The sequence below is a fragment of the Alligator sinensis genome, unplaced genomic scaffold (assembly GCF_000455745.1).
Source record: "Alligator sinensis unplaced genomic scaffold, ASM45574v1 scaffold170_1, whole genome shotgun sequence".
Lineage (NCBI taxonomy): Eukaryota > Metazoa > Chordata > Crocodylia > Alligatoridae > Alligator > Alligator sinensis.
In genome coordinates this window covers 838,981-852,434 of record NW_005841863.1, presented here as the reverse complement: position 1 = coordinate 852,434, position 13,454 = coordinate 838,981, and the positions used below count along the sequence as shown (strand labels likewise).

Genomic DNA, 13,454 nt, shown 5'->3' with positions numbered 1-13,454 from the left:
TGTCAATGGGGGACTTTTTCACTGATTTCACTGAGAATAGTATCAGGCATGTTAATCGTAGCAACAGCCCTGCAAACATTTAGGAATGCAGTTGGTCACGTGTCTAAAGTTGAGCACATGAATAAATATGTACAGATTTTAATCATTAAAACCATCTTTCTCTCTCATCTCCAAGCAACAGGTGATTCTTCCAGAACATGAGCCTGTTTCTATACTCCCTGCCTGGCAAAGCTCCCATTCCTTAAAAAGTAGAATTTTCAGTCCTATCCATGATATAAAACTAAGCCTCTTGGTCCATTCTGACCAGTATATTATGTTACTATGTGCAATCTGTTAATAAGCTGTTAGCATTCACTTGTGTAACATCAGCCAGGCCCTTGGTCTTTTCCTTTTGGTGTTCTGCTTAATAAATGAATTCTCAGTCAGCAATTGTGTGCTGAAAACAGTCACACACCACTGTGTAAGTGGTCCAGTGTCCATGGAAGTCCAAGGGAGTTTTCCCCGTGATTTCTTTGGGATTTGCACTTGGCCTTCTCAGTCTTCAGAGTGAGGTAAAAATGTATTTAGGGATACAAACTTAAAAAGTATTCAGAATATAAATTGCATATTAATATATTAACAAGATTATCCTACTGAACAGATTAAGCAGTAACTAGTGAACGCGTGACTGGTATTAAGTTTTGTAATAAAAAGTCCACTTTTTAAATATTAGTAGCTGAAATTCCGAGATTTTGGCTGTTTCTAGAAAGACTACCATAAATGAATTAAGGATGCTCACAACATGATTTGGACAGACATTAATTCATTTGGCCTTCGGGGATTTGCATAGAATTCTCTCACCCGAACTGAATCAGATCTTTGGGGATCATACATTCTTAGAAATCATACCATGGCTGTTGATTCAATTATACTTTCTAAAATACTCCTCAAATATAGGTTGATACAAACTTCTTTGGCAATCTCTTCACAACCACAGTAATGTTTTAAGAATTTAATTTTCCAACTGGCTTACATGTCACATGCCATTTCATTGAATCCATTATCTACACAGGAATTCATTTTAGGAAAGACCATATCATGATATTCACTTAAAAAACTATGACACATGACTGTATATACAAGCAATCTTATTAATTATGGGAGAATACTGCTATTTCTGAAAGGGAAGATTTAATTACAGTATGTTTGTAATGTCTAAAACCACTGGCAATTATTCTGTTCAAAATCTTCCAGCTATTGATAAAAAGCAATGCTTACCGCACCTTCACCACATGGAGATTATCTTCAATGCAATAATAATATGAACTCAAAGCCCATTAAAATCATTACTGCAAGAACAAAGGAAATCCTAAGCTTTTAAGAGAATCTGGAGCAGGAAGGGTGTCATTTAATTCTATTTGACTTCTTAAGGAAAGTTGCTTTCCTTTCAAAACAAATAGTAGCAGGATACTTAATAAGAGAGCTCTGTAGGAAGCCCTACATTTTAAAGGAGGGAATAGATGTGCAATTTGTCTAGACTTTAATGGGAGAAATATAGAAAAAATGCCAAATGGTTTTTTTGTAAACTTAGGCAATAAGTGTTAATTGATTGTGAAATAGCACGCACTGAGGGTGCAATTAAGTTTAAATTATGTAGCATTAATTTTACATATGTATGGCACCTATCATGGACCACATATTGATTCTAAGAGTGCTTCCAGAAGATTCAAGTTCATTAAGGGTGGTCTGAAAAGGGCTTTATAGATAAAGTGAAATGAATAGCCATTCTCTTGTAATTTTTATTGTAAGCTGCCCTGAGACTTTTCAGTGAAGCAGGCACAGAAATCAAATGGGAACTAGAAAGACAAACTCATTTAAACAGTATGGTCTTGTGCCAGGCTTGCAGAAGCATTAGTGAAAACTGGATGGCGATTCTTGAACTATTTGTTTCCAAATATTAGGAATTTCTTTGTAGGAGTCATACTTATCCTGAGACTATAGAAGTGGGTGTAGCTCATGGGAGCCAAATGTGATCCTTAGCATCTGGGTTTGGTCCATCTCCAGTATTAAGGATACTCCACTCTTTCTGTCATAAATTTTACATATTTTGGAGTTTCTACAAGGAAATCATAGCATATGTATAATGCATTTCTAAAACTGTGACAACTAGTGCATACGTTCGCTAGTGTCTTTATGTGCATTTTATCACCAATTCCAATGTGCATGGAAAAGCAGAAATGATACTAAGGCACTGAGAATGATGTCAACCTATTTGACAAGTATTAGGACTAATAGCATGTGGTAGTGGCAGGAATAGTAGCCCTGGGGACATAAACAGAAGAATATGCAAGAGTAAAAAATGTCATTGTACTTTAAAAAAAATAAAATTGGGTATGAAAAACACTAACTAAAGTCCTTGAACTCCTGCTAAGCTCCCATTGAAACATCCTTATTTTTGCCAGAGTGGGAGCACAGCAAAAACTGTTTACAAGACCTCAGGACTTGGTTCATTGCAAGCTGATATGGGGCACAAGAGAACAGCAGTAATGTGCTACACAGTATGTGTAGAAGGTTCAGTTCATAGCAAGAAAGGAAGGGGACACAATAAAGTGAATTGCTTATTTAAATAATGTGCTTGAGCCTGTATTATAAAGGCTTACTTCGATTAGGCCTGAGCAAACTTAGTATTATTAATTTAATGCCAAGCCAGTTGTTTTCAAGCGGATTTGAAAGTGAGCTCAATACTGAGCTCACATTCTGCTAAAGGTATGAATGGCAAGGAAAGGAGAGGGGACAGATGAGGAAGAGAGCAAAGGGGAAGGAGAGGGGAAGAAACAAGGAAGACATTCAAATGGAAAAAACCCACAATAAACAGATAACCTGCTTCCACCAGCTTAGCTTTGGGGGCTTCTTTCACCCTCACCATGGAATAGGTTTCCCTTTAGTTAGATAAATCTCAGGTCTGATTATGTTCTTATTATATAAGAACTGCCATTTACTGGGTCAGGCCATAGGTCCGTCTTGCCCAGTAGCTTGCATCACAGTGGCAGAGAGTGGATGCTGAAAAGGAGAGTAAATTGGGTATTTTTTTGTTTTCAAATGTTTCTCTCTTGCAGCCTTCAGCAGTTAAGGTCTGATTTAGAGGCTCTATCCCTAACTCCTATATTCAATAGCCACTGATGACCCTTTTCTCCAAGAATTTGTCCAATCCCCTTTTAAATCTAGCTAAACTGTCAGCTTCCACAATATCTAGGGGAAATGAGTTCCACACTTTAATTACACACTGTGTGAAAAAGGAATTATTTTTTGTTAATTTAAAATTACTTCCTACTAGTTTCATTCTCTGACCCCCGTTCTTGTATTGTGAGAGAGAGTAAATACTAAATCCCTATTTACTTTCTTTTTATCATTTAGTATTTTGTAAACTTTTATCATGCCTCCCTGCAAGCATCTGTTTTCTATAGGCCTAGCCTCTTTAGTCTCTCCTCATATGGAAGCCCCTCCATACCACTAATTGTCCTTGTTGCCCTTCTCTGTTCCTTCTCTAGTTCTTCTATATCCTTTTTGAGGTGAGAGGACCAGAACTGGGCATGGTATGCACCATGGATTTATAAAGGGGCATGATGATATTACAGTAAAAGTTCAGTTATCCGGCATCTTACAAGCCAGCATGCTCCACTAACTGGCATACTGGCTTGTAAGATAAAGTGAAACTGGAAGTGCCCACGGTGGGCACTTCCGATTTCTCTGAGCCCCTCCACACTTTAATTACACACTGTGTGAAAAAGGAATTATTTTTTGTTAATTTAAAATTACTTCCTACTAGTTTCATTCTCTGACCCCCGTTCTTGTATTGTGAGAGAGAGTAAATACTAAATCCCTATTTACTTTCTTTTTATCATTTAGTATTTTGTAAACTTTTATCATGCCTCCCTGCAAGCATCTGTTTTCTATAGGCCTAGCCTCTTTAGTCTCTCCTCATATGGAAGCCCCTCCATACCACTAATTGTCCTTGTTGCCCTTCTCTGTTCCTTCTCTAGTTCTTCTATATCCTTTTTGAGGTGAGAGGACCAGAACTGGGCATGGTATGCACCATGGATTTATAAAGGGGCATGATGATATTACAGTAAAAGTTCAGTTATCCGGCATCTTACAAGCCAGCATGCTCCACTAACTGGCATACTGGCTTGTAAGATAAAGTGAAACTGGAAGTGCCCACGGTGGGCACTTCCGATTTCTCTGAGCCCCCACAGCCTGGTGGCATAACAGGCTGTGCAGGAACCACCTCCCTGTCCCGTGGGGCCCTTCCTCCCCGCTGGGAGCGGCGGCAATGCTGTGGGAGGGGCCGCTCAATTAAATCAGCATATTTTGTTATCCAGCATCCCCCGTTCCCGGGAGATGCTGGATAACAGAGCTTTTACTGTCCCTACCTTTTTGTTTATAATTCTGTTCTTAATAAATCGCTAACATTTTCTTTGTCTTTTTGACAGCAGCTGAGCACTGAGTTAATGCTTTTAGCAAACTGTCTGCAATGACTCCTAGATCTTGTTTCTGTGTGTTAACAGCTAATGTTCAGCCCATCATAGTGTAGGTAGTGTTTTGGGTCATTTTTGCCCAGGTGCATCGCTTTACACTTATTTCTACTGAATTCCATCTGCCATTAAGTTGAGTTGCCTATCCTTCTGTAGTTTCTCACAGCCTGCCTTGGTCTTTACCACTTTGAATAACCTTGAGTTTGTAAATGTTTGTGTGTCGCTTTAGTTTAACATTTACGTCTATAGATGAGGTTTTCCATGTGCCCTCCCTTAGGACTGAACAGTTTGGCCTCAAATGGAGACTGCAAATGGCGCAAACTCTCTCTTCTCCTGCCACGCTTGATGTTTACATATTAAACAAGAGGGAGGTGTCCTGTTTTTCTTGTGCTGCTACTTGCTTGGTCTAGTGATGTTCCTCAGGGCTCTGGCTTCCCTTGCACCCCGTCCTAGCACTAACCCGATGTCATCGGTCTCAATCTGGTTATTAGGGTAGCAGATGTGCCAACAATGTCCTCAAGTACTTGATGCATACTCTTTATGAGCCAGATGCCTCAATTACTTCCAGTCCTATGGGCAACCTGGCTACCCCTATGTAAGTTCCTATTTCCCTGGATGAGGTTTTTCCTTCACCATTAACTACTAGTAAGTCCACAAATTACAGTTTCTTTGAGGATTGTGGGAAAAACTTCTCTCCTCAACCAACTCATGATTATTCATAGATTGTAATGCTGGAAGGGACCTCAGAAGATCATCAAGTCCAGCCCCCTGCACCAAGCAGGAAAGATAATTGGGGGTCAGGTGACCCCAGCAAGGTGACTGTCTAGTCTCCTCTTGAAGATTTCTAGGGTAGGTGATTGCACCACCTCTGGAGGGAGCTTATTCCACAGTCTGAACACCCTGACTATGAAGAAGTTTTTCCTAATGCTGAGCCTGAATCAATCTTCCAGGAGTTTATGGCCATTACTCCTGGTTTTCCCCTCGGGTGCCCTGGTGAACAGTTGCTCACTGAGTCCTTGATGTACTCCCCTAGTGCAGTGGTAAGCTGCTACCAGGTCCCCTCTCAGCCTTCTTTTCCTCAGGCTGAAGAGTCCTAGATCCCTCAGCCTTTCCTTGTATAACTTGCCTTTTAAGACTCTGATCATACGGGTGGCTCTTCTTTGGACTCTCTCAAGCTTGTCCACATCCTTGTTGAAGTGTGGTGGCCAGAACTGGATGCAGTACTCCAGCTGTGGTCTCACCAGTGCTGAGCAGAGTGGAAGTATCACCTCCTTGGTTTTGCTGGAGATGCATCGATTGATGCATGGTAGAGTATTATTTGCTCTATTGGCTACAGCATCGCACTGCCAGCTTATATTCATACTGTGGTCTATTATTACCCCCAGGTCCCTTTCATTCGTGGTGCTAGACAGTTTGTGCTGCTAAGCCTGTAGGTGTGTTAGGGGTTGCTCGTCCCAAGGTGGAGCACTTTACATTTCTCAATGTTGAACTTCATCAGGTTCCAATCAGCCCAACTTGCTAGCCTGTCTAGGTCCACCTGTATCTGTAGCTTATCTTCAAGCATGACCATGCTTCCCCATAACTTGATGTTGCCCACAAACTTGGCCAGTGAGCTCTTCACCCCCGCATCCAAATCGATAATAAAAATGTTGAAAATGACTGGACCGAGCACCAACCTCTGCAGGACACCACGGCTCACTTCTCACCAGGATGACACAGATCCATTCACTATGACTCTCTGGGTCCTATCCTGTAACCAGGTCCTCACCCACTTGACTGTCTCGGAGTTAAGCCCACAATCCTCCAATTTTCTTGTGAGGACATTGTGGGATACTGATCAAAAGACTTTTGGAAGTATAAGTGTACAATGCCAATCTGCTCTCTTGTGTCCAGGTGGTGAGTTACCTGCTCATAGAAGGAGATGAGTTGGTAAGGCAAGACCTGCCCATGATGAAGCTATGCTTGCTGTCATTCAGAATCCTACCTTCTGCAAGCTTATCACAGATAGACTCCTTGATGAACTTTTCTAGGATTTTCCCTAGGATGGAAGTTAGGCTGACTGGCCTATAGTTACCTGTGTCCTCTCTCCTGCCTTTCTTGTGCATGGGCACAACATTGGCCCTCTTCCAGTCCCCAGGGACTTATCTAGAGCACCACAAGTTGTGGAAGAGTTTTCCCAGTGGTCTGCAATGACTTTGGCCAGCTCCTTCAGCACTCTTGGATGAAAGTCATCTGGTCCCACTGACTTGTATACTTATAATTTTATTAATTGGTCATACACCAATTCTATGGCAATAGTAGGAAGGCAGTTATTCAAACTGTGTTCATCCTTTACTCTACTTGGTATGGTTGTGGTTTTCCCCTTGGTCCAGTGAAAGACTGAGGCGAAGTAGTCATTCAGGAGTGCAGCTTGCTCCTGTGTGCTGGTAACCAGCTCTCCTGAGTTGTTGAGCAGTGGCCCCACACTCCCATTTGTTTTCCTCCTGTTCCCCATGTATCTAAAGAAGGAATTCTTGTTGTCCTTGATTCCTGTTGCTAATCTAAGTTCGGTCACCACTTTAGCTCATCTTATCTGTTCCCTGCAAATGTGGGCCATCGTGAAATAGTCCTCCTTGGGGCCCACCCCCAGCTTCCATTGTTTATAAGCCTCTTTCTTATTTCTTAAGAGTACTGTGATTTACCTGTGTAACCAAGAGGGCTTCCTAGCCCTTCTGTTACCTTTTCTCTTCATGGGAATGGACTTTCTTTGTGCTTCAAAGATTGTGTCCTTAAGCAACAACCACTCTTTCTGCACATATTTCGTTTTTGGTCCCTGGTCCTGCAGCACTTGCCCGATTCAGGCCGAATCCAAATCGAATAGGGCCCACTTTGCACACCCCTAAGGAGCAGCCCTGGCATTTCCTGCGGTTGGTGGAGTGTGAGGTGACTGTCTTCCCGGTTGCTCCGGGTGGGTCTTCTTGGTTAGCCATGACATTGACCACTATCTCCGTCTCTTCTTCCTTCTTCTGCAGAAGGGTCTGGCAGTAGCCATCAATGAAGTCTTCATGGGCCCTGATGGTGCACAGCTGACATATCTCCTCCTCAAGCTTCCACGTCCAGCCCTTCAGAAACTCCACCAGGGAGCACACCCCACAAGTGGGGGTACCCCAAATGTCGGTTGCCAGCAGCTGCACCAGGCAGCCCCCGCAGTCCAGGGCCTCGAGCTCTGTCTGGGTGAAGGTCTCAGCGATGCTGGGATGCCTGTGGGTATGACGAGTCACTGCCATGGCCGAGAGTGATTGTGTGGCAATAGACTATGCTACTACCCACAAACTAGCCTCTGAACTGCCTGCAAACTGCTTCCCCTGTTTGCAGTCCTGTTCACTGGCTCCCTGGTCACCTGGGGAGTCTCCTTTTTCACCCTTCTGGGCCTGTGCTGACTCAGACCCTTTGTTTGGGCTTCTGTCAGGCCCAGGCAGCAATCACACAGGAGTCAACAGTCCCACAGCAATTAACAACCAGCAATCAGCACTCACTCAGCAGTCAGCAGTCACTCCCAGCTTCTCAGAGCACACACCACAGACAGCCCATCAATCAAACACTCAGCAAAAACAGAAGTACTGGCAGCTGGATCACTTACCTTTCCTGGGCAGGATCTGGTGCCTGGCTTCTCTCCTCCTCCCCCTTCTTGCCTTGGGCAACTGCCTGCAAACTACTTCCCCTATTTGCAGTCCTGCTCGCTGGCTCCCTGGTCATAGGTGATTAGACATCTTCCTTTCTTCCCCAAGATGACGCATGCTCCTTGCTGTTCGGCTGGCTCCAGAGCAGGTCTGGATCTCTCCGATGCTATCTCCCAGGTAAGTTTAAGGACTCTTCTGAGTCTTCACATGCAGGAACTGCAGCCAGTTCCTCCCATTCACCCCTGCTAGGGCACACCACTCTGGAAGCCAGCTTTTCTTCCTCCAGGCTTCCTCTTCCAGGTGTCCCCTTCATTGTCCTCAGGCACGTCTTTATGACGTCTCCTGCCCTGCGCCCACCCCCCAGCTGGAGTCAGCATGTGCTGATAAAGTACAGCAGCAGTAGCAGCAGGGCTTCCCTCACTTGTGCCACCATTGCTCTCTTTGGTAAGTCTCAGGGCTGGGGTGCTCTCAAAACATCCAGGCTGCTGGAGGCCATGGGTGCTCATGTCTCATGACCACAGTGTCATCTACAAATTTGGCCATCATGCTACTCGCCCCCTTTTCCAGATCATTTATGAATATGTTAAACAGCACTGGTCCCAACATAGATAGTTGAGGGACCCTGCTGTTTATGTCTTTCCATTCTGAAAACTGACCATTTATACTCACTCTTTGCTTTCTATCGTTAAGTCAATTTGTAATACAATACACAAGTAGTCATTCCCTGTGATCCCATGACTACCTAATTTAGTTAAGAGCCTCTGATGGAGGACACTGTTAAAGGCTTTTTAGAAGTCTAAATATACTGTCAGCCTGATCCACCTGCTTATTGACACCCTCAAAAAAACTCAGTAAGTTGGTGAGGCATGATTTCCCTTTGATAAAGCCCTGTTGATTTCTCCCTAGCAAGTCATGTTCATCCATTTGCTGAGTATTTTTTTTCTTATTGTTCCCACTGATTTTCCAGAAATGGAAGTTAGACTCACTGGCCTGTAGTGCCCTGCATCACCTCTAGAGCCCCATTGGCAACCCTCCAGTCCTCTGATACCAAGGCTGTTTTTAGTGATGGGTTGCATACTACATTTAACAGCTTGGTAATATCCAACCTGAGCTCCTTTGGGACTCTAGGGTGAATACCATCAGGTCATAGTAATGTGATACTGTTATGTTTATAAGTTCCCTCTACAACCTCATCTACTGAAAACTCATTTTGGGTCAGCTCCACTCTCTTGTCCTGAGAGTAGAGTGGATCTGGTGAGCAAATCTCTTTAACATCTTCCACTGTGAAGACAGATTCAAAGAATGCATTTAGCTTCTCAGTAATGGACCTGTCATCCTTTAGCGCCCAACTGATCCCCTGGCAGGTCTTTGGCTTCTAATGTACTAGAAGGAATTTTTATTGTTACCTTTTACATCTGTAATAAGTTTCTTCTCAAATTCTCTCTTAGCTTGTCTTATTACAGTTTTATATTTAATTTGCCAGAATTTATGCTCTTTTTTTATTTCCCTCATTAGAATGGACTTCCACTTTTTGAACGAAGCCTTTTTTATGCTTATTACCTCTGCAACTTTGCCATTAAACCATGCTGGCTTTCTTATGGTCTGCTTTCCTTTTTTTTTTTTATTTGCTCTATGCCTCCAATATGGTGTTTTTAAGCAGTTCCCATGCTGTTTGCATGTTCTTCACCTCCTTAGTGGCCCCTTTTACTAATCACAGAGATGGTAAAATAATGTATTACTAATTCCAGGTATTCAAAAATAGTGAGTCAGGCCCCCAAAAGCATAAAAGTGACTAAAACTCATAAGTTCTTAAAAAATGATAATTTTACTGGGTCCTTTGTATGTGCTTTTTGGCATTTGAGCCTGCAGCATTCAGGTTTTTCAGCTTTTCTCTGTAATCAAAAGGCCACAAACTTGCTGTCTATGAAGAATAGTAGAGATTTTCATGTAATCACATAACTCCATGCGCTGTTGCTTTAAGAGCAATACTTAACATTGCAAATCCCCAAGATACGGCGACTGCAATTGATTCTGAATTTTCCTAAGCTTGTTACCAAATTAAATCACACCCATATTTCCATATAGTTCAGTAAAAGAGCTCATTTGTGTAAAGTTACCAAATCTTAAGACTTTTTAGCATTTGGGCTTAAAAATCTAAATAGCTAAGATTTATGAGATTTGTAGGGAGAAGTATCAGGCCTTAAAGATAAAAACTGGCTTTGAAAAAATAATATTTGCTGCATAGAAAGAAACGTGCTAAGATCACTCATAGGCTCCAAAAACAGATTTTGCAAACTCTGCAACTCCACAAATAGTTGACCATTTAGTCTGTGGTTTTGCCTATGCTCATCTTTGCCTAAGCGACTTTAGAGAAATCAATAACCTATATTTAACCTTTGCATTAACTGATATCCAACATGCTGTGTCCATTTTAAATGCCAATAAAAATCTTTCAAATGGATTACAAAGCAAAAGAAATGCAATACATTAGTAAAATGGCACTCTTGGCTGTACCTATTTTTATATGGTAGCACTTTCATCTATACAGTAGCAATTATTTATGCCTTATGTCTTATTAAATGCTGATCAAACAAGTTATTTTTTTCATGTAGAATAATTATGTTTTATACCTGGATAGCAGAGGTTTATCTTCATGGTGGTAAAATGAAGATAAAAAGGTTGGCAAATTTCTGCTTGAAAATCTATCAATACCTTTTGTAATCTGCAGCTATTGTATATCATGATCGACAAAATGCCCTTTTTTAAGAGAGTAACAATTTGCGTAATAATTACACAGGGTAACACAGCAGAAGTTCTTTACTGACTTTACTACTCTTTATTTTTTGATTTTTGCAGAGCTCCAGAGTTGCTTTCCTAAAACTGCGCTGGCTGTTCCTCTAACTCACATGCTTGCTGAGTTTGAACTACTCAGGTCTTCTACAATTCAGCCTCCAAGAAGCTGAAGAGTCTCCCTCCAGCCACAAAAAAAGCCTTAAGCACACACTTAAATGTAACCAGGTGAGCATCCCTATTGATGTGAACAGGATTGCTTGTTTACGTGCCTAAAGGAAGTTCAAGAGCTTAAATTTACAGCTGCAAGGCTGAAGGATTATCGCAATTCATGCATTTTGCCTATTCACTGCTATCAAAAGAAAGCAACATTACCTCCATTTTACAGATACAGAAACTGAGGCCTGAGAGTCCAGACAAGTCAACGAAGCCAGGAATAAAACTGAAATCTTTCAAGTTCCTGCACTCTGTGCCCTCTTCTCTGGGCACTAGGTTTAGTTCACCTGAAAACAAAATTATTTCAGCAAGGTCACCCATGATCTGACTCTCTCTCTTGCTCCGTTTGCGCATCAGGACCCTAACCAAATCTTGCCACTTCCTCCTCTACATTATTCTTAAAATGCAGCCTTTCCTTTGTGCTTTGCTGTGTTTTTTGCCTAGGTTTTCTCCAACTTTGACTCCCTTAACTCCCCATCCCCACAACAAACACTTGCCAGAATCCATGTTTGCTTCCTTTTGGACCTTCTGAAACACAGCTAAAATGAGGGCTCTGTCTATCATGAATCCCCTGGGCTCTTCCTTGTCCACCCCCACCCATATACACTTCTCTCCCTTGCCTTCAAAGCCTTGAAGAACTTCTTCTACCTACATCCAAATTTTATGCCTTGTGACTTCTGCCTTTTGTCATCACATTTGTTTTCTTTCACATTCGTATCTTATTCCATGCTAGCTTTAGGTATGAAATAAACTTCCAATTGTAGCAAACTTAAGCCCCACCCTGTCCTCATTCAGTTCCCCATTGTTTCTTCTGCAAGGTGCATAACCAATAGCCAACATCAAATCTCAAGTATCATCAACAGAGAGGAAAAGGAGATCTAAGAGTGCCTGGTCTGAGTGCCTGATATTTGTCTCCAACATACTGTAAGCTTGTTGGCACGGAGAACATAACTTCCTGTATGCTGTCCCAACATATTTTGGTTGCTTAATATGGGTTTTTGCAGAATATGATCTGATTATTTATGCTGTTGGGTAGTGATATTTGTGTGCAAGTTGAAATACTGACTGTAGTCCCTCTGCACAGGTTACTGTGAACAAATGGAGTGGCTATGCTCAAATCAGCCTCCTGCCACAGCCTAGGAAAAAGTCAGTGCAGAGACCCTTCCCAGAGCACAAAATTTGCACGTATCTCCAGGCAATCACCTTCTTCTCAGTCCTTCATTTGGAGCATGTTTCTCAGAGCCTGTATGACAAAAGCAGTATTCTCCTACCGTGGCTAAAAGGATATTCTAGGCTATTTTTTCTTTTTTTTTTTAATGGTTTTGTGAACATAGAGATGCAGTTAATTTCTCAAAAAAGATTACCCTGCAGTTTTTCCATCATGGTTCAAGATGTGTTCGCCAAGCCAACTGAATTGTGCATGTGCTGAAATGTAGTGCTACAATGCTAGTATTTGGCAGGATCAAGACCATGTAGAGGGAAGGCAATAAAGATGCTCCCTTAAGATGGCAGTAAAATTGCTCATTTGAAAAATAAAATACACATACATAGCCCTGGGCTTTGTGTGTGTAAATAAACTTGAGACCTACAATGGTATTAGCTGGCCTTTTTTAAAGTAATAGTGGGAGCACAATTTTATGGCTAGCATTCAGTCTTCCCATAGAAAGAGATGTTATAGATAAAGTCAGAAAAGAGACATTCAAAACAATATCGATCAAATTGCAGGAGCAGTGAACTGTGAAACAGATCTATTTTACTGTAGGTTTTCGTTACTGATTGGCTATAGAACCATTAGTGCGAATGTGTTCTTCCTAATGGTTTAGCAGAATTGACTTTTGAATGACAATGTACTTCCCCAGGCCTATGCTGCCCCATAAGTGTAATGGATGAAACAGTTTTGCTGGACTTTACAGAACAGAGATTTTGTTAATTTGGGAATTTAGAAAGCTCCCAGCACATTTCCAATTTCCTTACAAAAATAAATCAAGTTCTTTTATTCCCAGAGAATTCTACATTCAACTTGTCATTTTTTTTTAAATTGTAAAAATAACCTAGGAAGGAATATGTATCTTGGATTGTACACACAGTTTCTGAGGGTGTAAATTAATTATACATGGCAATAAAATGGAAACAATACTAAATTCCAATAGACTTTTGTCTTTTTTTTGTGCACATTGATTATATGCACATTTTATTTTGTATTTAGTCAACAATAGCATTAGAGAGCATTAGAATGAAAACACACTATGGCTGACTTATGAAGAGGCTTAAGTAGACC

General features: G+C 41.5%; 1 protein-coding gene and 1 long non-coding RNA gene across 2 annotated transcripts in view; one reads left to right on the top strand and one right to left on the bottom strand.

Annotated features, from left to right (window-relative positions):
• Positions 1 to 13,454, bottom strand: part of LOC112552066 (ninjurin-1-like) — a 411,278-nt gene that overhangs the window by 153,553 nt on the left and 244,271 nt on the right. The window lies entirely within an intron of this gene.
• The window catches only part of LOC112552069, a 53,929-nt gene that overhangs the window by 39,765 nt on the left and 710 nt on the right, over positions 1 to 13,454 (top strand). Inside the window, exon 2 of the long non-coding RNA XR_003096407.1 lies at positions 11,027 to 11,188. This is a non-coding gene — a long non-coding RNA (uncharacterized LOC112552069). The remainder of the gene's footprint in view (positions 1 to 11,026; positions 11,189 to 13,454) is intronic.